Genomic DNA, 25,070 nt, shown 5'->3' on the forward strand with positions numbered 1-25,070 from the left:
ACTTTCTTTTACATAAACTTAAGGGTAACCACTCAAAAATCATCCAGAACTGAAATATATAGTGTAATAAAAGAAGAAACAGAGGGAAACATCATAGAATACCACCACACAGAAATAATAGACAAAAACAAAAAGGCAAAGAAACAATGGAGACACAGCCTTACCAGAAAACTAAAGATAGAATGACAGGAAATCCTCACAAATCAATAATCACCCTAAATGTAAATGGACTGAACTCACCAATAAAGAGACACAGAGTAGCAGATTGAATCAAAAAACTAAACCCAACCATATGCTGTCTACAAGAGACACATCTCAGCTACAAGGACAAGCATAGACTCAAAGTGAAAGTGTGGAAACTGACACTCCAAGCAAATGGTACCCAGAGAAAATCAGGTGTAGCCATAATGATTTCTGATGAAACAGACTTCAGGTTGAAAAAGATAACAAGAGACAAAGATGGACATTTAATAATGGTAAAGGAGACTACACAACAAGAAGACATAACAGTCATCAATATTTATGCCCCTAACAGCGATCACCGAAATATACCAAGTAACTACTAACGGAACTAAAGGGAGAAATTGACCAAAACACAATTATACTAGGGGACTTAAATACATCATTGACAGCTGTGGATAGATCATCCAAAACAGAAGATAAATAACGAAATAGCAGCCCTAAATGACACATTAGATGAAATGGACATAATTGACATATATAGAGCACTTCATCCTAAAACATCAGACTATACATTCTTTTCTAGTGTACATGGAACTTTCTCAAGGATAGACCATATATTGGGACACAAAATCAACCTAAGCAAATTTAAGAAGATTGAAATCATACCAAGCATATTCTTTGATTACAAGGCTTTGAAATTGGATATCAACTGCAAAAAGAAAGCAGGAAAAAACACAAATACATGGAGATTAAACAACATACTTTTAAAGAACGACTGGGTCAAAGAAGAAATTAGAGGAGAGCTCAAAAGATACATAGAAACAAATGACAATCAAAATACATCCTACCAAAATTTTTGGGATGCAGCGAAAGCAGTTTTAAGAGGGAAATTTATATCATTACAGGCCTATCTAAAGAAACAAGAAAAATCCCAAATAAATAACCTCATGTTACACCTTAAAGAACTAGAAAAACAAGAACACGCGAAACCCAAGGTCAGCAGAAGAAAGGAGATAACAAAAATCAAAGCAGAACTAAATGAAATAGAGAACAAAAAGACAATAGAAAAAAATAATGTGACAAAGAGCTGGTTCTTTGAAAAGATTAATAAAATTGACAAACTCTTGGCTAGACTCACTAAGATAAAAAGAGAGAAGACACTAATTAACAAAATCAGAAATGAAAAAGGAGATGTCATCCCGGACACCACAGAAATACAAAGGATCATCCAAGAATACTATGAAAGACCATTTGCCACCAAATTCAATAACCTAGAAGAAATGGACAAGTTCTTAGAAACATATAGCCTTCCAAGGCTGAATTATGAAGAACTGGAAAATCTAAACAGGCCGTTCACCAGAAACGAAATTGAATCAGTCATCAAAAACCTTCCCAAAATCAAAAGTCCTGGACCAGATGGCTTCACTAGTGAATTCTACCAAAGCTTCAAACAGGATCTAATACCAATCCTGCTCAAACTCCTACAAAAAATTGAAGAAGAGTCAGTACTCCCTAACTCATTTTATGAGGCCAACATTACCCTAATATCAAAACCTGGTAAGGACAACACAAAAAAAGAAAACTACAGACCAATATCTCTGATGAATACAGATGCTAAAATCCAAAACAAAATTCTAGCAAATCGAATACAACAATGCACTAAAAAGATTATTCATCACGACCAAGTGGGGTTCATTCCTGGGGCACAAGGATGGTTCAACATTCGCAAATCCATCAATATGATACATATAAACAAAATAAAGGACAAAAATCATATGATTCTATCAATTGATGGAGAAAAGGCATTTGATAAGATACAACATCCATTTATGATTAAAACACTTAATAAAATAGGTATAGAAGGAAAATACCTCAACATAATAAAGGCCATATACGACAAGGCCTCAGGTAATCTCATAATTAATGGTGAAAAGCTGAAGCCCTTTGCTCTACATTCAGGAACACAACAAGGTTGTCCCCTATCACCTCTGCCTTTCAACATAGTGTTGGAAGTCCTTGCCAGAGCAATCAGGCAAGAGAAAGAAATAAAAGGCATCCAAATTGGGAATGAAGAAGTTAAATTGTCACTCTTTGCAGATGACATTATGCTATATATAGAAAACCCTAAAGACTCCACCAAAAAGCTATTAGAAACAATCAAGGAATACAGTAGAGTTGCTGGCTACAAAATCAATGTACAAAAGTCCATTGCTTTCCTATATACCAATAATGAAATCTCAGAAAAAGAAATAGAATAAACAATTCCTTTTGCAATTGGAGCAAATAGAATAAAATACCTAGGAATAAACTTAACCAAGGATGTGAAGGATTTATATGCTGAAAACTGTAAGACATTTTTGAAAGAAATTGAAGAAGACACAAAGAAATGGAAAGACATTCTGTGTTCATGGATTGGAAGAATCAACATAGTTAAAATGACCATATTACCCAAAGCCATATACAGATTGAATGCAATCCCCATCAAAATCTCAATGGCATTTTTTAAAGAAATAGAACCAAAAAATCATCAGATTTTTTGGAACCACAAAAGATCCCGAATAGCCAAAGCAATATTAAAAAAAAAAAAAAAAAGAACAATACTGGAGGTATCACACGCCCTGATTTTAGCTTGTACTACAGGGCTACAATATTCAAAACAGCTTGGTATTGGCGAAAAAACAGACACATAGACCAATGGAATAGAATTGAGAACCCAGAAATAAAACCACATTAATATGGACAGATAATTTTTGACAAAGAAGCTAAAAACATACAATGGAGAAAAGACAGCCTCTTCAATAAATGGTGCTGGCAGAATTGGATAGCTACGTGCAAAAGAATGAAACTGGACTGCTATCTGTCACCATGTACCAAAATTAACTCAAAATGGATCAATGACTTAAGCATAAGACCTGACACAATAAACTGCATAGAAGAAAACATAGGTACTAAACTTATGGACCTTGGGTTCAAAGAGCATTTTATGAATCTGACTCCAAAGGCAATGGAAGTAAAAGCTAAAATAAACAAATGGGATTATATGAAACTGAAAAGCTTTTGCACAGCAAAATAAACTATTGACAAAATAATGAGGCAACCAACTGAATGGGTGAAGATTTTTGCAAACAGTGCCTCTGATAAGGGTCTAATATCCAAAATGTACAAGGAACTCATGAAACTCAACAACAAAAAAACAAACAACCCAATTGAAAAATGGACAGAGGACCTGAAGAGCCATTTCTCCAAAGAGGATATACAAATGGCAAATAGACATATGAAAAAATGCTCAACATCGCTAATCATCAGAGAAATGCAAATGGAAACCACAATGAGATATCACCTCACCCCAGTCAGAATGGCTTTCATCAACAAGACAAATAGTAACAAGTGTTGGAGAGGCTGTGGAGAAAAAGGAACCCTCATACACTGTTGGTGGGAATGCAGACTGGTGCAGCCGCTATGGAAGGCAGTGTGAAGGTTCCTCAAGAAATTACAAATAGAATTACCACATGACCCAGCAATTGCTCTCCTGGGTATCTACCCAAAAAAATCTGAAAGCATTTCTCTATAGAGACACGTGTACTCCAATGTTCATTGCATCTTTGTTTACGGTGGCCAAGACATGGAAACAACCAAAATGCCCTTCGATAGATAAATGGATAAAGAAGTGTGGTATATATACACAATGGAATACTATTCGGCGTTAAGGAAAGATGATATAGGAGCATTTGTGACAACATGGATGGATCTTGAGAGTATAATGCTAAGTGAAATAAGTCAGACAGAAAAAGCAGAGAACCCTATGATTTCACTGATATGTGGTATATAAACCAATAACAACAAAAGAACAAGACCAACAAATGAGAAACAAAAGCTCATAGACACAGACAATAGTTTAGTGGTTACCAGAGGGTAAGGGGGGGGGGTGTGATGAGGGTAAAGGAGAATAAATATGTGGTGATGGAAGGAGAACTGACTCTGGGTGGTGAACACACAATGGGATTTATAGACGATGTAATACAGAATTGTACACCTGAAATCTATGTAACTTTACTAACAATTGTCACCCCAATAAATTTAATTAAAAAAAAAAGAAAAATGAATAAAGGCTGGAAAGGTAATTCACAGAACAAGAATCCACATATTTGAGAACCATATGTAGAGTTGTTCAAGCTCACTATTGATTAAACAATTGCAAATTATAACAATGAGATATTATTTTATATTCATCAAAATGTTGAAAATCAAAACATGGGATCATTCCAATTATGGGCAAGGATGTGGTTAGACAGGAAGTTTCATGCCCTGCTGGCAGTGAGTACTGCAACAGCCATTCTGAAAAGCCATCTGGCAATATTTAGCAAAATTATGATGTATACATGTTTTCTATGACACAGAAATCTTAGTCTTTGCATATATTCCCCCAAAATACTTGCACCAATCAATGTGGTGATATTTATAGAGAGACTCATCTTAGAACTTTCTACGGTACAGAAAACACGGGCATCCTAGGTGTCCATCACCAGAGAACCAGTCAGTAAATGTGGATATGGACCATAAGGCAGCAGTAGGATGCAGTGAGCTACGTGTGCATGTAGTGACATAGATGGCTGAAAAACAGAGCATTGTAAAAGGCAGGAATCTGTCAGAGTCACCACACAGATACCCATGTTTGCACACACAGACAGACACACACACACAAAGTTATTTACTCCATCATTTGAATAAGTTGGAATGATATTTTAAGCGAAAGTTGTATGTTTAACAGTAAATATTAGTAAATATCTATGGAATCAACTATGTGTATGATCATGTGTGTGTGTCCATATAAATACATAAATATGTGTGTGTGTGAATGTGTGTATGACACACATATTTTTTAAAGGCACGGTTAAGGTTATCATCTGTTTTAGTCAGTTCAGGATGCTATAACAAAGTACCTTAGAATGGGAGGTTTATAAACAACAGAAATTTATTTTTCACAGTTCTGGAGGCTGGAAGTCCAAGGTCAGGGTGACAGCATGTTTGGTTGCTGGCGAGAGCCCTCTTTTGGATTACAACTTGCCAGTTTCTCTTTGCATTCTCACTTGGTAGAAAGAGAGGCAGCTGTCTGAGGTCCTTTATATAAGGGCACTACTCCCACTCATGAGGGTGCCAGCCTCAGGAACTAATTACCTCCCAAAGGTGCTACCTCCTAATATCACATTGGGGGTTAGGATTCCACCATATGAATTTGGAGAGGGCCACAGACATTAATGTTCTTGCATTGTAACAGTATATAAAGATTTTGAATATTTTGTCTATCCTCATGATTCAATTACAAAATGGTGGGATTTAAATTTTCCCATATTTAAAATATTTAGAAAAGGAAACTGGAGATTATTCCTTATGTACAACTTAGTGATTCCCTGGTGTTCATGTTTATTTTGTGAGGACTATTGAAAAAATGCAGGAAACTGCTTCTCAGCCAAGTAGCCACAGTATCAATTATCTTTCACATGGCTTAAATTCTTTTCTTTGCCTTCTGCGAATTTGCAGATGAAAGCCGGAGTCAGAGACTGTTCTGAGACCACATAAAGGACAGTAAAATGAATTTTGCCCTAAGCATTTTTGATGGAAAAGAAAAGGAAATTTAATCAGCCACTTTACATTTACATTATTGATCACCAGCAGGATTTTGACTGTCATGGGTAAATGTCAGGGCCACTAATTAGATTATTTCACAATTTGGGTGAAAATTAACAGCAGGTATTATTGCATACAAAGTGGAAAGTTGAGGAAAAGCCTCTTATTCTTTTAAGTCATTTCTTTCTTCACAAGGCTGCTTTCCTTCCTGTATCTTTCATATCCGTAGGATGGTGGGATCAAACTGTGCATCATTCAGAATATAGATTGGTGCTGGGGCTTTCTGTAAATTTAAGTATGCAGAAAGTGCGATTCTTATCCCTGATAAACCAAGGGTCTGCATAGCCGCGTGGAAAGATTAATTACAACTCACATCAAGTTTGGCCTCTAGATGTCATGTAAAGAACATAACATCAGAGAAGAGGCTGCAGAATGTTGATTATTGTCATCCGATACACCATGTGAGTGGGAGGGGGCGAGGAAAAGGGAGTCTTGTATTCTTTTACAGGGTGTGCCTGCTTTTACTAGGCAGACAGGGAGGCTGAAATCCTGTCTGGGGAGGGCTATCAAGACATACTCACTCACTTCAATGAGTCAACTCAGGATTAAAAGAAGAGAGATCAGGATTTATAAGAGGTGCTCCTTATGACCAGTGTCTAAGATTGAAAGGGATACTGTTGATAGCATTAAGAGGATTCAAGAAAGTGCAGCAACTAATACCCTATTGCATATCTAAGAGAAAAAAATGAGAAAGAAACAAGAACTGATATTGCTGGGCATTTTAATGATCCTTCTTTGAAAGCCGAATAAATAGAGGCATTGATCTGAATGACTCTTGATTAAATTGTTACATGTTTAATCACCGTATTTTAGTGTAAATCCAGACAAATGATATGGGCTTCAAATTTTGTGCAGGCTGCTTCAAAGCAGGAAAATAAAATGTGTTCCAACCTGTTTTGCAAAACGGGTCTAAAGAGGTACTGGATACATCACAGAAAAAAAAAAAATCCATCACAAAAATTGTATAACATGGAATTAAAAAAAAGGAGACCACATCTGTTCGTTCCTATGTTTCTTACAATCTTCAGTTAATTCATCACAGTGTAGATCCCAGGATATTTAAGGACAATGGGAAATGTCCACAGGCCTTCTCCTATTTCCATTTGCAGCCCTAGAGTGCAGTGGGCTGCAAACAACAAGCCATTTAAATGTCTTCCTAGGAGAATAGATATGCTGCGAGTAGACAAGCTGGCTGTAAAACGAGCAAGAAAACACAAAGCAGACACTGAGGACAGGGAAATCATGCAAAAGAACCAAAAGGAGGGAAGAGAAGCAGAATATAAGAAAATGAGAGTCTGCTTAAACCGATGTATGATAATAAACTCAGACACTGGAAAAACTTCACAATCAAAACTGAAACAGCACATCTGACTTCAGAAGCAGAACAGTGGAATAATGAATAGTGTTGAACCTTTTGGTCGTTAAAACTAGGTTCAGATTCTTCCCCAGGAAAACTCTAGTGATTGAAAAGGTACTGGATTCCCCTTGAGTAGCTAAAGTTGAATTTCCTCTTTTTCCCTGGAGCAGCCAAAAAAAGGGAAAGAAGCTCAGAGTAATTGATGAACTCAGTCTCATAATTATATGTCTTGCTGGTGCATCTGATTTAAGCTACACTTTTAACCAAAGAAAAGTTCACTGATGTGTACAATAAAAAAAAACATTATTACTGATAAAGTTAAATTATATTTGTTTACTCTTAAAGAAATACCACAGTATTTTCAAGTCATCATAACATTACTCTCAAACATTTCATAAGCCGCAGGCCAGCCATTCTCGATGATTTCTTTTCACTGCTGATTATTTTGAACGTTTACAACAAAAGAAACAATTTTAAAAGAGATCACTAGGCCCAAATCAAAGAGTTATTAGAAGCTGGAACCTGTATGCCTGCAGTTCCAAGACAAATGGGGGGAAGTTTCTCTTTGAAAATGGCATCTGTCACCCAGCTCATGATCAAAATTTACCACAACATAGGACCCAAGTGTATATGAAAACACGGACACAAAAGATAAAACTCACAATAGCATACACCATAATTCTTGTTCGATCTATTTCTAGAATATATAGGAATTTACACTAACCAAGAGCTTGAAGAGCCAGACATAGTATGTATATTTAATATGTATATCTGTAAGATGTCCAGGCTAAGCCACCGAGAGTCTTGCCTAATTGAAAGCAAAAGGACTCTGTGTCTACTTTCCTCACAGCCACTGGATCAGCAACTCAAGTCCTGGAAAGATTCTCAATGAACCAGGAAATTGCACACACTGCCTCATATCTCCTTAAAGAATACTTGTGTGCTTCTATAAAGACTCCTCTACTTGTATACCCCTCAACTCTCTCTATCTCATCATCAATATTTGTATTAGACTATTGGGTTCATTCTCATTCTGTCCTTTGTTCTTATTTGTCATTCACCACAAGAAGCACATAATTCCCATATAAAACCTTACACCAAGTATCCTTTTCCAAGCATGAGGACCGCTGAGAAAAAAGAATACCAAATGGGAGGGAGGGAGGGGAGGAAGAAGAGAGGGAAGGAGGGAGAGAAAAAGAGAGAGACAGAGAGAGAGAGAGAAAGAGAGAGAGAGAGAGACAGAGAGAGAGAGAGAGAGAATAGAAAATCAAGAAATGAGGGTAAGGGGGATCAAATATATGGTGATGGAAGGAGAACTGACTCTGGGTGGTGAACACACAATGGGATTTATAGATGATGTAATACAGAATTGTACACCTGAAATCTATGTAAATTTACTAACAATTGTCACCCCAATAAATTTAACAAAAAAAAAAAAAGAAAGAAAATCAAGAGATATGTTCAAAGTCTTTGGTACTCAAAAGACAGAAGGACAGAGGAAGTGTTTGAGCAACAGAATAAGAACACCTAAGATCAATAAATCAAAATGCACTCTCTTTTCCCATCTTCATGTTCTATTTCAATCTGTACTTGCTTGGGGGAAAATAAGCCATTTGCTGTCTCTCTAGTTAATTTTGTGTTCAGTGGAGTATGTAAGTATGCTTCTTAACACTTATAAATAATAGTGGATATGCTGAACACAGGGAGAGAAGTGGCTCAAAGTAAGGAAAGTGACACTATACCCTTTCTTATCAATAGTTCTGTTTTTACAAGCTTTTTAAAATCATAAGCCAAAACCTATTGATAAATTGTGTAATATCTAATGATAACATACCCTAAATGATATACATACCCTAAATTAGTGCTTGCTCAGTAATTTTTCCCATGTTGCATAATAAACAACCAAAAATAAAATATATATCACTCTTAGAATTGCCAAATTTTACCCATTTCTCCTCTTTTTAAGTTTCTTAAAACCAAGAACTGTAGTCTCTAACAGCATTCATTTTTAACCCTGACACTATGAGGTGTTCCTCAATAAATATAATTACTGATTTTTTTTGTCTTAACTAAGAAATGAGAGTAAAAGAAGACTTTCATAGTGCTAAAACTAGCTATTAGAAACAGAATTTATTTTTCCCTAACAACAGATGCCAGACAAGCACACAGAGTACTTTATAGGCATTCATCCAATTCTTATACCAAATGAGTTCAAGAAATCATTGCAACACAGGTCTAGAAAGGATGTCAAATAAATTCTTCCCCTCACAGCTCATAAATTCCAAAAATGAATGAATCAGGACTCCACGTTCTTCTGCATCCCCTTCCCGGGGAAGGTTCATAACAATAATTCCCACTAACAGTCATTGTTATTGTGAGTTTATCATTATATGTGATTATGTACACACATACTAGATGTTCTTTATGTAAGTATTAACCAGTCTGTAGCAGGGTTCTTCATAGCAGATTTTACTCATCTTTCTAAAGAATAACATTTTCAAGAGCTCTAAATAGCTCAATTTCTTGTCTCAGAACAATAACAATTATCTCATCATTTCTACTGCTTAATACAAATTCAAGATACTGTTATTTCAACCTCTTCTCTGTTATTCTATCATCACCACATAACCATAACATTACTTGCGACCATCTAAAGTTTCAGAAATGTAGAAAGTAATAGTAAGTTCCCATGGCCATCTCATTTCTAGAATAAATATAATGCCTGTTAAAATTCCTTTCCCAACCCAATAAATCCCATTATTGCTCATTAAATCCCAAATACCTCCTGTGAGTATTGTATGTCAGTTTTCTTTTGCTGGCTTTTGATGGATATGTGTGTTAGGAACAAAAATAACCCATTTCTGGATGAGTATCATTAAAAAGTAAAAACAATTTCTATATCAAAATTAGTGTTCTCTGTGGATTTCTGTTCAAGACAGGGCAATTCTCCCTTCTCTAGTATACAAAATCCCAAATCTGAGTGGCTTAGCATAATAGCAGTTTATTTTTCTCTCATGTAACAGTCCAGTGTTAGAGTTCTTTGTAGAATATAGATTTCTGTATGGTAGTTCAAGGACTCCAACTCCTTCTATTCGGTGGCAGTGGACCAGGAGCATTGAAAATCCCCCAGACAATTTCAGTGGATCCACTGGTGTTATAATGACACTAAAGTGTTATTTGTCCCAAGTGAACAGTTGCATTTTCCCAAACTATGTGATATGTAATATCATAGCTACTTGAATGTGGAAGATATTTAGATTATATGGAAAGATATTTAGATTCTGTGGCAGAACATGCCTTGGTTGAGTTTCCTCCATTTCTTGTTCTTATAACTTCTATAAAGATAATCAGTCATCATCTGTTAACATGTCCCTCTTCCAAGAGCATGGTAAGAAAATCCAACAAATATGGAGATTGAATAATGAGTAGAAATAAATGAGGACATAAAAGAGTTTAATATATCATACTTTACAGTGATGATCATGGGAAGTTGTGCAGGTTATACATTGAATAAAGCTGATAGTTGCAGATCATAGAAGTCCACCAGCTCTTGTTAACAAACCTGGAATTTGACTGCTTCCCCCCAAAAAGAGGTACTTTTTATTTATTAAAAATACGTAAATTCGCCTGATGAGGTGCTTTTTTCATAATTTGCACAAAGATGTCATACAGGCCATTAGCAGCTCTGTCTATTCTATGAAGAAAAACATTTAGTATGTCTTTATTGTCATAGTCCTAGTACCTTCATTAGTCTCTGATGCATAATAAAAACTCAATAGATATTCGTTGAATGAATCCACAAAAGTATTGAACCGTGGATCAATATGTAACTAAAAAGATGCTTGTAATGGCACAGTTTTATATTCTGTCCTTGACTCTGAGCCAATCAACATTTTTATTAATGCCTGAGATATAGAAAGAAAAATTATGCTGATTAAATTTGCAGGTGACCCAAATCTGAGAGGATTAACTAAGGCAATTGATGACATTATCAAGATTCAGACATAAAAATGGCAGGGTAAATGATGGGCCCAAACTAACACAAATCAATTTAACCAAAATAAATACTCTGCAAGTGGGCTCAAAGAATCAATTTTATAATTATATGCTTAGAAAAGCTTGACAAATAGTAGTTTATATTTTTTAAAAATGCCTAAAAATTTTTGCTGACTAAAATCATGAAAAAACTTGATAGTCTAACTCAATGTCAAGATAGTCAATTATTAATGAAAAAGGTGTCCAAACTTAAAGGTACAGTAGATTAACCAAGTGCTGGACTTGTCATTCAACATTTAAGGATTGTGTCAGTTTGGGATTTTGTATTTTATAAGCTTGTATTGATAAAGGTAGATTCCACCCTCCCCTCCCTGAGGAATTGTTTGACTTACAGAAAGAATGAAGGTTAACAATAAGATATTCCCAGGGTGTTCCGGTCTTCCAAAAGGAGTCTGACCTTACAGTGAATTTCTCATAGCACGACTAGAATTTATATTGGGAACATACGGGAAAGTATATAACATCTGAATATATATATATAAAAAAAAAAGGCTTCCAACAATTAAAGCTGTCAGAACCAAAATGAGTGATATTTAAATCATTATACTTTCCCTTCTTGATGATATTCACAGAGATTTCAGATCATAGTAGCACGTCTCAGAATAATTGTTTCCTTTATCGGGGCACAGGGATAACTTCAAAGATCCCCTTCTTGGCCAAGATTCTGTGTAATACTGTGATTCTAATTCTAGTATGAAGTAGTAAAAATACTAAGTAGGAAGAAATTAACTGAGTCTCTATGCCCATTTATTGTTCCAGCAAAACGTTTATGGATTACTTCATGTAAACCATTGAGAACCCCTCACCCCCGCCATTTCACCTAAATGTCAGGAGCTACGAATATATACACAGTTGTCCTCACTGATCTCTTTCTCTCTTTCTCCTGGGATATTCAAATTATTTTACCAACAGTTGAGGTGAGCTCCTAGACCACCCATCAGTTTCTTCTTTCCCTTACTTTCTCACTGTTCAATTCTTAAAATCCAATGTTACAAACTGTTAGCACAGTCATTGTCATCCTGTCTATAGACAGGGAGTCATATCAACAAGGATATCCAAAAGACACCTTTATGAAAGAATCATTCTTTACCCAGTAACAATAAAGCATGTTGTGCAGAGAATTTACCAATAAAACAAGTTTGTTTGTTTGTTTGTTTGTTTGATTTCATTTTAAATCACTACACTGCCCTAAAGACAATTTCAAAAAATAGTAAATGGCACTTAAACTCAACTTGTCATATCTGTTTCCTATAATAAAGGCTATTTTGTTTTTGGTTTTGCTTTGGTTTCTTTTTCTTTTTCTTTTTTAAACTCAAAGTCCACATACTGGTTTCCCTAAAAGCTGAAATAATGCAATGAAATGGTGGAGAGAAGAGTGGGCTGAAAATATCCAATTCATATAAGCTGTATTTCTGCATGATATATTATTATCAAATTTGCTGGGGAGGGGGGACTGGAAACAGCAAATAGGGCCTATTTTTGTTTTAAAATTTTGTATAATTCAATTAAAACAACCGTTTTAAAACACTGAATTAACAAAAAAGTGTCTAATGCCACAAAGTTGAACTGCAGGACAGAACAAATCTCATGTATGAAACACCAAGTCAAAGTAAGAAGCCACAGTTGTAACAAATATTACATTCAGCAAGGGGTAAGTCATACATATCAGGCACTACGTGTATCTGATGATAAAGGATAATCTGAGCCTAGGGATTCATTCAATATGGATCCTTTCAGACCAAAATATGAAACATAAAATCAGCCTCACAATGAAATACAGCAACCAGGTGTAAACTCCCACTGCTGCTCTTGACATTACTATATGCAGAATTTGAAACAGAAATATGAGAAGCAGATGGAAGAAGCATTCTAAACTATAGTAGGTTGATAGTATTGAGGAGCAGTTCACTAATTTCTTATTGTCAATCATGAATCACCCCATAGCATCTTTCTCTCTTTTATGCAAATAGATTTACACTCAGTGTGACATTGTAAAAGTACTATTACTCTACGTCCCCCAAGCCTTAGCATACAGAATATTTGGTTAAATTCTCTTGCTTTTCCAACAAGAAATTCTAAAGACGTGTACACTCAAAAATTATTATGACTGACAAAATAGTTTTGGAAAATTTGTATTATGTTCTAAAGGCATTGAATGTTCTATATAGTTCATTGGTCAGAAATAGGCAAAGCTAATTCATATAACATAGTAAGACAGAGCTAAGACTAAATATATTAATTTTATAAATACATATAGATAGGCTTAACTCATTTATATAAAGAAAAGCAAAATATAATGCTTGTTTCACCTAAAATAAAAACATTCAAAAATGTTTTTTAAGTAGGCAAAAATATACCTGCCTAAAGTGATACAATTGTTATGAAGACACATTTAATATGTACTGAAATTACCGATTCATTTGCCTTTGACCCAAAAATCCCATCTCTAGGAATTTATCCCAAAGATATACTACCAACAATATGAAAAGGAATATGTACAAAGTTATTTATTGAAGGATTGTTTTATATCAGCAAAAAAGTGTAAATAACTCAAATATCCATCAATATAAGACTTGTTTAGTAAGCCATGGTATATGCCACAAAGTGGAACACTTTGCTACTGTAAAAATAAATGAGGATATTTCTATATACTACTGTAGAGTAATCTCTTAGATTTGTCATTAGTTGAAGAAAAAAACATAAAGTAAGTATATTGTATCACTGGTTAGCTAAGAAAGAATAGGATGTGAATATGTATATACATATATATATATATATATACACATATATATATATATTGTTTGTTGACAAACAAACAATGCAATGAGAAAAACAAGATGTTTTTTAACATTTACCTATACGTATATTGAGGGTATAGGATCAAGGGCAAAGGACTAGCAACTAGAAATCTTTGAACACACCTATGTTCATCTATTTTTTTAAAATCCTGAACATAGAAAAGAATATGACAAATAACAATAAACAAAATTGTGTAGCCTGTTAGTGACATAAGCACCCAGAATAACTATTTCAAGTCTTTCATAGTAACTTAATTAAAAAAAAAAAAGACTTACACTGGTTTCCATAATCATATTGTTCATAAAAATTGTAATTGTCAATGGAGACTATTTTTATATTTTGGGGATAAAGCAGATGAGCAGTTATGTGACATCCTTATTCTATCATTAATAGAATTGTTGGGAACTGGTATTCTCTTTGTGTCAGAAAGGAGATTTAAATTAAAGTTAGAATTGGTTAAATAAAAATTCAGTAGCTTTGAATTGTATTTAAAAGAATCAGTTGAATTCATGATATATTTTACCTTAAAAAAAGTAATCTTACCTGCACTCACTGATAAGGCCTTAAAGTAATGACCTACAGTTACATAGAGGTTAAAAGGGCTCCTTGGAAAGTTGTCCATTCTAGGTATGGAGCCGAATACATACAAGATAAGCTTTGAAGCTCATAACTCTTATCAAGAAAGGCATTAAAGACTACTCCAGTCATACCAAAAAGAGTCACACATTAATTTGACTGGGCTTTCACTGGCCACAAGAATGGACAAGAAGGATAATCACTGCAATGGAGAAAGCACATCAAGTACATTTAAACTGAAGAATTCACAATTTTAGTAAAAGCCAAAAAACAAAACAACAAAACAAAAATCCAAAACATCAATTTGCTCACCATTGAAATACACTAATTAGCCCACTAAGTTGTCCCTTGGTATCTGCTAGGGGATTAATTTCAGCTCTGACATTCATGGATGGTCTAGTCTTCTATGTAAATAGCGTAGTATTTTCATATAACTTACCCACACCCTCCCATATACTTTAAATCACCTCTAGATTATGTACAATGCCTAATACAATGTAAATGCCATGTAAATAGTTGTTTCACTGTTTAAAGAATAATGACAAAGAAAAAAAAAATGGTCTGTACATATTCTGTATAGACACAATCAGCATAGGCCTAACCACATAGTACAAGTTAGCAACAATGTAACATTTTTCTGAATATTTCTATCCTCCTTTGGTTGAATCGGTGGATGCAGAGAGACAACTGTATTTTTAAAATGAACATTTTATAAATGTTCATTTATAAAAGAAAAAAATTAACATTTATCCTGCTTTTTCTATGTGAATTTTATTAAACCAAATAGAAGATGAGTATTTATCTTTCTACAAGTAATCTAGGTAACAAGAAATTAAAAGAAACAAAGTATCACCATTTTGTAATCCCTGAAATATTAATGGCTGGATACATTAATTATTAATGGACACTAGATAACAGAAAGAAAAACAAAACTATGTGTCTCCTTCTTAAAGGACATATCACATCAATGAAAATGTAATAAAATATCATACCTGAATCTGCTAAAGTTTTCAAGTTCAACTACCAGTGAACACAACAGATGGAGCTAGACAAGTAAGCTACAAGATACCATGAAGATTGAATCAGCTAACTCCAAACTGTGGGAAACTCAAAAGAAAAGTGACCGTATTTTTCTAACAAACAGACATCAAAGAAAACAAAAGAAAGTTGGAGAAAAACCTCCATGTTAACAGCGATAAGATGACATTTTAAATCAAATGTACGGTGAAAACCATACTTAGATACCCAGTGAATAAAACTATTAAGCAACTATAGTTATGAGACAATTGTAAATTAGAATACTGACTGCTATTTTATGTATTAAGAATTTGTATTGTCACATTTAGGTGTAAAAATGGTAATGCAGTTTTTTTTTTTTTTTTTAGGAATTCTTAAACATTAGAGATGCATATTGAAATACAGATGGAATTCTCTAATGTTGGGGATTATCTCAATATAACATAATAGGATCTTAGTGGGTAAGGGTATTAGGTCAAATTCCCCAAAAGCAGACCTAGAGGCAAGGATACATGGACCCATTTTGCTAACTGCGTACACGCATTGCCACCCAGAGGGAGCAGAAGGAGGGTGGGGGAGTCCAGGTGGAATTTCATGGGATGTTCTGCAAAAGGCAGCTTTAACATGATCCTGTAGTGGAAGTCAGAACTATGAATGAAATCTTTGAGATTTCTGGACCTAATACGTAGGCATTACATTTATATTCCCCATATCTGTCATTAATTGTTCAAGGGCCATCCAGAGTCTAGTAGATTCCCAGGTATTACTGTCTTGGAGATGAGCGTGAGGAGGCAGAAGCCCACAGATAAAGAATTGAGGAAACAGCTCTATGTTACAAGGACTGTATATAAAACAACAATTTTGGAGTTTGGGTGATGGGTGGGTGGTGGTTACATGGCTTCACGGCATTATTCCGTGCACTTCAGAATCTGTTTAAGACTCGCCCCCCCCTCCAAAAAAAAAAAAGGTTTAAAAGATGAAATTTTTTTACAATAAATAAATAGACTGATTGCAAAGTATTCTCCTGGTATTCCTTGGGCTATGGCAGCATAACTTTACTGTCTGCCTCCATCTTCACATGGCCTTCTCCCCTATGTCTCTGTGTCTGTGTAACTCAAATCTCTCCCTTGCCTTTGTCTTATAAAGATAATAGTCATTGGATTTAATGCTCACCCTACATTAGGATTATCTCATTTCAAGATCCTGAACTTAATTACATCTGCAAAGACTCTTTCCAAATAAAGCCACACTCACAAGTATTGAGAGTTAGGACTTGGCCATATATTTTGAGGAGTTTCACCAATGAACCCACTACAGGGTGTGTAAGGGAAGGGATGAGATTTAAGTGAACCTGGCATAAAAAGAAAGGGGCGGGGTCTTCAGGAAGTACCTCTCTCTACTGGAGTTCTAGGGCAATGTGCACTGGTTATCAAGTAACTGCTTAGCCCTCTGTACATGGTCTGTTTACCATGAACTGCCAGGTTTACTTCATGGAAGCTGACTCTAGGCTAAGAGAAGATAGTCTACTAATCTTAGCTTTTCCCGGAATCCAAAAAGGCAGCATAGGATAGAGGCTGCATACTAATTAATGTAGCGTCTCCTATTCGGATATGAGCCCAAAGAGGAGAAAACGGGGACACTCTTCTAGCTTCTTCACTGTCTCCAGTCCCTCTCTTCTTCTAAATGGTTATCCTCAGGGATATGAAAAATGCTGGCATATCATTTATTTCTCCTGTATCTTATACTCTTAGCAGAAAATAGAAAATTGTAGACACAGAGTATATCTCTTCACACCAAGAGAGCTCTCTGAACTAAATCAGCCAGACTAACCACTGAAAGATTAAAGGAGAAGTCGATAAGGAAATTGAGAAAATCATTTTCCAAGCTAACTTGCCTGGTTTAAAATCCTCCTATATCTTGTGACCAGATCGTTTTGGGGAATATAAGACTTTAAAGATCTTTCTGGGTTTCTCTCTGTTTATTTCTGTAGCATTGCTAATAACTTCCCATCCCGCCCTCATCTACCTAAACAATGCCCACCCCCCAGGGAGATGGATACAGGGCTAATTGCGGTAAAAGTCATGTACTCAATATTTCACCCTATCAAATAATAAAATAAGAGCCACAAGATGAGAGAGGCCATTAGAAGATGATAATTAGTAACAAACAACACAGAAAGGAAAATGAAGTGGAGCCAAAGGGCTCGTCCGGGATCTCTGTGAGACCAGCAAATTGCAAGCTCCTGGCAGTTTCTCCTCCCCAGCCCTCTTTCCCAAGCCCTCTCCTCCTGGTTTCTCTTTCTCCTGTTCCCACTGGCACTCCCCAGCATGCGTTTCTTCATCAGTACTTCAATTCAGCAGGACAGGTTCCCTCTAAAAGGCCTTTCCCCTGCAAGTCATACCAACCTTCCCGCCACAGAGTTTCCCCAGCTGCTCAGCACTAATGCTGACATCTCTCGTCTGGGGCCTGTTTTTCTTTTTTTCCCTGCACACTCAGCAAGTAGCTGATTTTCTTCAGCTACAGTTTAATAGCATTATCTCAAAGAACCAGTGTGACTGAAGCTTAAAAGAACATCAGTTGTGGAACTCTTCACATATGTGGGTTGGAGAAATCTGAAACCCTCAGTACATGGAGCAGTCCCTCACATGCCTTTCTCCAACTAAATTTAAAAAGTTGCAGCAGGGTAAGTGGAACGTAGGAGGGGTGGGAAGCTTTCCTTAAACCAGCTCTGTGTACATGCCGGAACAGCCTGATGGCACGTGTTCAGCTTTAATCAGCAGATTTCCACGCAGCCTGGAGACCTAACCTTGGCCTCCAGCAGGCAGTGCGCACTGTGCCTTATCCTGTAAAATCAGGGTTTGCGTGGGTGCACATATGCACAGTAGCTGGCTTTACAAAATGGGTCGAAATGGCACAAAGGGCCAAAGCTTGCCCTTTGTTTAAGGCTGGATCAACTTCATGCTACAGTTCTGTGTTGTTGTTTTTTTTCTAATTTTCTTTAAGATTTCAAAAGTGTGATATTAGTTCCCATGCCTACACTACATGAGCTAGATTTACAATTTTTTTAACTTTTATTTATTTTATGTGTGTTTTTCCAGGACCCACGAGCTCCAAGTCAAGTAGTTGTTTCAATGTAGTTGTGGAGGGCGCAGCTCACAGTGGCCCATGTGGGGATCAAACCGGCAACCTCGCTGTTAAGAGCACCGCGCTCTGACCAACTGAACTAACCAGCCGCCCCTGATTTAGAAAGATTAATGACATGAGCAGCTTAGGGCTAGAGGATGTTAAGGGAGGAAGAACGTATGTGTTCTTTGATTTCTCATGAATTTCTTCCTTTATAGGCTGCATATGTATCTTACGTGAAAAAGCATCCACTCATCACCCAAAAAAAGCACATACGTGAGTTAAGACAAAACAAAAGGTAACAGAAAGAGAAAAAGAACCCAGCCAAGAAGGCACTTCTAGTTGTTGGCTACCTTATCTACCAAAGTAGCCAAGGCTGACTAAATAAATTTTCTTCAGATTAATGAGGATATAATCCTTCTCTTAAGTCAAATTCAGAAGCTTAGTTCCCCCTCCTCTTTTTTTTTTTTTCCCCCCTTCCCAAGTTTGTTTGTTGTTTATTTGCCACTTGGGAAAATATAGCTTCTGCTGAGACTGGTTACTTAAATGTTCTATCCTGAGTTTAATTTGAATCACATGGCATTTGAGCTATGAAAATGCAACAAAATTTGGATTTCAATCTTTTTAAAAACATCCCTTTACTGCTATTCAAATTTAATTATTGTAAGAACAGTACCACTATATTAAAATATAATCACCTTACTCCTTTTGGCTTCATAACTATGTTCATAAAGTGCTTAATATTCATGTAACATGCTACCTTACCCTGTAATATCACTATATTTATGGAAAGAAATTGTAATCCTCTTTACTGGCTCAGGTTAATTCCAATAAAATATTAAATCCATTTTCTAATCTAAATGAGTTCATTAGGAGAGGCATGGTACTGAGAATACCAAACTCTCTACAGAGTTCAGCTTCATTACATTTCCGCACTGTGCGTTTCCAGAGCTGTTGTACTACATTTATGAGGATTTATCTGTACTGTTCCAAAAACATTCATCCTAATTCTCCTCCTTCTGTGCATGCTAATCATGAATATGTTAAGTGGAAATACTAAGCTTGCAGCCAATCTCATCCCCAGATGGGTTCAAGTTATGATTACAGAAGCAAATTTGCCATAAGCACTCTTAGAGCAGTGCCAGTGAGGAGGAAATGAAGGTTTAGAGCTATGCTAAAAAAAATAAAAAATAAAAAAAAAATAAAAAAAATTAAACTTTGTGACAGAGTAGAAATGTCATAGATTCCAGAGAGAAAAAAGGAGCTGGGGTGGGGGATTGCCAGTTTGCTGTGTCTCAGAGAGGGCTTCAAAAATATATAAATAGATTTGTCCAAAGAAATTTAAAATAAATACAGGGATTAAATCATTAGCTTTAACTGCTTGGAGTCTCTGAAAGTCCATAATCCAAAGTTGAACTCCACATTATTCAGCTCATTACTTCTAGCGAAGCTTTACTCCATTAAACTCTCCATTTGAAAGAAATAATGGACCTCTTAGAAGGGGACGATGAGACCAATCTGGGCTGTTCAGGTAGTGAATAATTATACAATCCCCAACTGTTTTCCCATGGAGTGCTTTAACCTGTTTCTCACATCTACCTAGCAGTTCTTCTCTTTCCCTTGCAGGCAAAAGAAAAAATAATAGGTCATTTGGTTTTTATATCACATAGGGTGAACCCATTAAGAACCTTTCAATCATCTCCAGTGTGTTAGCATTTGCAGTGACTTCTTAGTAAGAAGACCATTTCAATTTATATTTCAGATACTTAGTTAATAAAAAAAAAAGATTTCTGAAATAGAATGAAATGAAAAATCCATCAACAGCTACCTAGTTTTTAGTAGACGATAGAATAAAGATGAACAAGAAACAAGTCACTTGAGTGCTTATTATTAAAGCTAGATACAGGTCCTTGTTAATCTATCCAATGTCTGCAATAAATTGTCAGCCTAAAGTGAAATCCAATGGCCACTGGTTGTCACTGTTGTACCACAAAACAGCAATGCAGGTATTATTCTTTCAAAGACAGTCTTTAAAGAATAAAGTTCGAAATGAGGTATTTGATGATTTGGTTTATTACTAAAGCAGAGCACAGAAAAACACGCCAAGGCCCCATGGATTTCAGACTGAGTACTAGGCATTCTGATGTGGGAGTTGGACCAAAACATATTTCTATATGAATCACACAAAGATTAGAAACATATGTAAACAAATACCCTTCGTATTTAGTCATATATGCCAGATCTGTTAATTAGAGCACACATTCTTTCTGATGTTTAAACTAAATATTATTATGTTAACTCCCAGTGTGTATAATTGATCACTTCAGGGTCTGGATACATTATTCAAATGAAGTGCTTCTGAATGATTGCACTCACAACATTTTTAACCAGTACATGAGTAGACAGCCTTGACATAATCTTCCCTTTTCCCAAATCTGATCAAACCTGGCAAGACAAGAAATCGATGAGATTTGGAACATAAAATCCCAAAATATTCTGCTGTGTTTGAAATTAATTAAGTACTGTGATGCAGAAGATTCAAATCAATAAACATCAATGATGGTAGTGTTAAAGGTGGGAAGAGTTGGCAAGAAATCAGCGTGGTATTCATAGTTATAAGATGATTATCTACTCAATGAAATTAAAGGTTAAAATTAGACCAACTGTGCTTTGGGAAAGTGCAGAGGCAGGTCTTGAAAGTCAAGAACAATGACTGTGTTCCTGAATACGTTTCAAATTTGGGAAATTATACTTTTTAAATGATCAAGAGGATGGCACTTCAATTTCAATTTGGAAAATAAGATACTTTCCAAACTGTGTTCACAATCAGTTAAAACTGGGCACTGGTGTCTTCCAATGATAGCAGTAAGAGATGGGAAAGGGGATGGGAGGCTAAAAGTTATCAGTGGTGTCTTCACTTATTTGAACATATATATATATAGCTGCATTAGGGCGTCTGTCTTCATATGATTTCTCAAGATAAATTACTATTGTTCTTCAAGGTCATGCTTCCCTGCTTTATCTCTTTATTCTCTTTTCTTCCTCCCTCCCTTCCTTTCTTCCTTTCTTATTTTTCCACTTACTTAATTGCTTTGCTTCCTTAACCTTAGACATAAGTTATAATCCAGAAGCAAAGAGGCAAAATACGTAATCAGGAAAGATGAAGTAATCAATGTTTCCTTTTTTTTTTTTAAGTTTATTGGGGTGACAATTGTTAGTAGAATTACAGAGGTTCACGTGCACAATGTCTCCTATGTTACTAATAAAAGTATAAATATTTGTTCCATTTTAATATTTTTTCTCATTAAACATAAAGATATGTAGAAACCATGTCATTTACACCTCTTGCGTGTATTACATTTTCATTAAGATGTAAGTGTTTTACATACATAGATTTTGGTCTTTATATGACAAATGGAAATAATCTCCCTCTGTTGTAAGAGATAATCATAGTGACAGAAACAATTGAACAAAAAAGATGTTTATGTCCCCAAAATCAAACTATGCAAAGAAGACCTATCAATAGTATTGCCTAATCATAGAAACGTCCTAGTATGTTCTTTAAACCTAGTGTTCTTTAAAGTGAGAGGAAGAGCAGCCATGTAATCAGTAGGGTTGTTTGTGCAAAATGACTGTTCCTGGACTTTATACAACACCTATGGAATCAGGATCTCTCTGTCAAGTTTTTAAATACACATTTTCAGCAAACGTGCCACGTGATTAGGAACATTAAACTTTAGAGTCACTCTTTCCATCTCAATAAAGAAGAGAAGAAATACGATCATTATAAACTTTATCATTATACTATTTTCATGATCAATAGAATCAAAGTACAAAGATTATATACTGCAATTTAGAAGAACAACCCTGAACAGAAGGTGGCATTATTGTTATGCCCTAATATGATAATTATATGTTTGTAATCAGATACTTCATAAGCCATATGGAATATAAACACTAATTCAATAAGAAAGCCTTTTGAAAATACATGTGATGAAAAGTGTTCTATTAAATATGCACTGGGTGGCCATAAGACAAAACAATACAAATAAAAATAAAAGGCTCTCATCTCTTCTGTCCTGTGACAGCTCTTGTACCATTGTCCTGTTTGGTGATTTTTTAATTGGGTATCCTCATGTGGTTAGTAAATTATTTGAGGAAAGTTTCTTTGTGTTCAAATTCTTTGATGTTTAAAATACTACACGGTTTTATTCATGTACTAAGTACAGAGTGACCATTTGATGAATTAGGAATTAATTAAGCACATACTGCACACTTCCTGAAGACCATAGATATATTCTTTAAACATTTAGGGTAAAACACCTTTTTGTAAATGAAATAACTTTCAATTTAGTGCTTAAAGTAATATCATTCAATATCCAATTGCAATCTGGGACTATATGCCCTCTATGTTCTCTGAAAGCAGTACCATGAATGCAAAAATGGCCTTAACCAAAAGAGAAGGAAAATAAAAGACTAGGAAACACAGAAGCATCAACGTGCAGGCCAAATATCACCAGCCTAAAATTTAAGGCTGTGGCAGTGTCTACCTTTCCCTTCTTGCTTTTACAGCCAGAACCAATCCCCAGGTGTTAGCAATGTGCTAGCCTCTTGGCTAGAGACTACAATTCCTCAAATGCCCTGAGGCAACATGTGGCCATATGACTGAGTTCTCACCCAAGGAATATGAAGTTGCACACATCACTTCCATAAAAGGAAATGCCTCTCTTTCAGTCTTTCATTCCTTTTTCTAGGAGGTTAAAATGCGAGCATGGGGGTGAAACAGATACCATCTTGATTGATTACAACACCCTAGGGAAGGCAGAATAATAAAATAGAAAAAATGTTAGTTTCTATGTTATACGGGTGAGAAGAAAGTAAAATTTTAGCTTGTCTGTGGCACTGTATTTTTATCCCACTGTCTTACCTATTACTGAACTAATTCAGCCATACACAAAACTAGCTTTGTGACCATGTTCAATACATTGATTCAGTCAGTTTTCCTCATGATAAGTTAACCGATCATATTGTTGTCCAGCAGAAATTAGGTGAAGTTTAACTGGTGCATTGGGAGTTATTACAGAATAAAGAAGCACTGGGCAGAAGTCAAAATCTTGGGAGAGAATTGATATGAATATTATTACTATTGATGAAGAGAATTTGGGGGTTGGGAGTATGCCCTAGTCTCAAGAGAAAGTAAAAGATTTAATCTTTTAAAATTAAAAAGAAAAAAATTCTTAGTTCTTTTTTTCACAAAAAACCAGAGGACCACAGTCAGCCTCACTTATGAATTTTATGTAGGACTGGAAATATATTTTTAGGGACACTAAGAATATATCCTGCATAGTGAGGCAAATAGTCTATATTTCAATATAACTTACAGGAGATTTAAGGTTATTCTGTAGTGCTGTGTCCTTCATGTACTTCTCATATACTACACTTTCCTTTTTGATAGAAAGCTAGAGAATTGCAAATAGTAAGATCATAATTATACAGATCTTCAAAGTTGTCCTGTCTTGTCACAATCCACAATGAGCTGGCATAGTATTGTCAAGATTAAGAATTTCTGTAGTGCTCTACTTGCCTGAAATTCTGGGTGTGGTGTTAAATATATATGTGTATATATATGTGTGTGTGTGTGTGTGTGTGTGTGTGTGTGTGTTCACACACACACACACACATATAACTTGTGAACTTGTGAATATTAAACATCATGGGTAAAGTTTAAGGATCCCTGCCATAACAAAACATAACCAGACCACCTGGATGTTACTTTTATATATGACATTAACTAGGTATTTAACTTTGAGAAAGATGTTCAAATTTTCCATGCGTCAGTTTATTCATTTATAAGAATCTATATAAAATAGGAAGAATTAAACAAGGTAATACAGGGAAAGGTTTTAGAATGGTTTCCTTTAAAAACTTAGATTTTGTCATGCTTAGATGTCATAGCCAGAAAGCATCTAGAAGTAAGAAATTATAAAAAGTAATTGCTTAAGAAAACTGAAGAGCAACTAAAGTATGAACAAAATCAAAAGTAAAGAGCTCCACTTTAAAGTAATTTAAGGTATATGTGGCTTCCCATTTTAATTCATTTAATATAATGTTTTAACAGATTTTTTTTAAAAAAGGAATGCATGCCTAATTCCAATATCAGAAATAGTTATTTCTTAAACTTAGACTTTAAACTACATATGGTAATACTGCGCATTCAATTAATGAATAGACTCTTCAACTTAGATGTTTTAGGTATGTCATTTGTGTACGCCAC

At 35.3% G+C, this 25,070-nt stretch overlaps 1 pseudogene across 1 annotated transcript in view; it reads left to right on the forward strand.

Annotated features, from left to right (window-relative positions):
• Positions 1-18,301: 18,301 nt before the first annotated feature.
• The window catches only part of LOC308506470 (large ribosomal subunit protein uL13-like), a 162,640-nt pseudogene continuing 155,871 nt past the window's right edge, over positions 18,302-25,070 (forward strand). The window contains exon 1 of the transcript in view: positions 18,302-18,356. The product of the transcript in view is annotated as a large ribosomal subunit protein uL13-like (transcript). The remainder of the gene's footprint in view (positions 18,357-25,070) is intronic.

The sequence above is a fragment of the Rhinolophus hipposideros genome (assembly GCF_964194185.1).
Source record: "Rhinolophus hipposideros genome assembly, chromosome: 2".
In the NCBI taxonomy this organism is placed as follows: Eukaryota; Metazoa; Chordata; class Mammalia; order Chiroptera; family Rhinolophidae; genus Rhinolophus; species Rhinolophus hipposideros.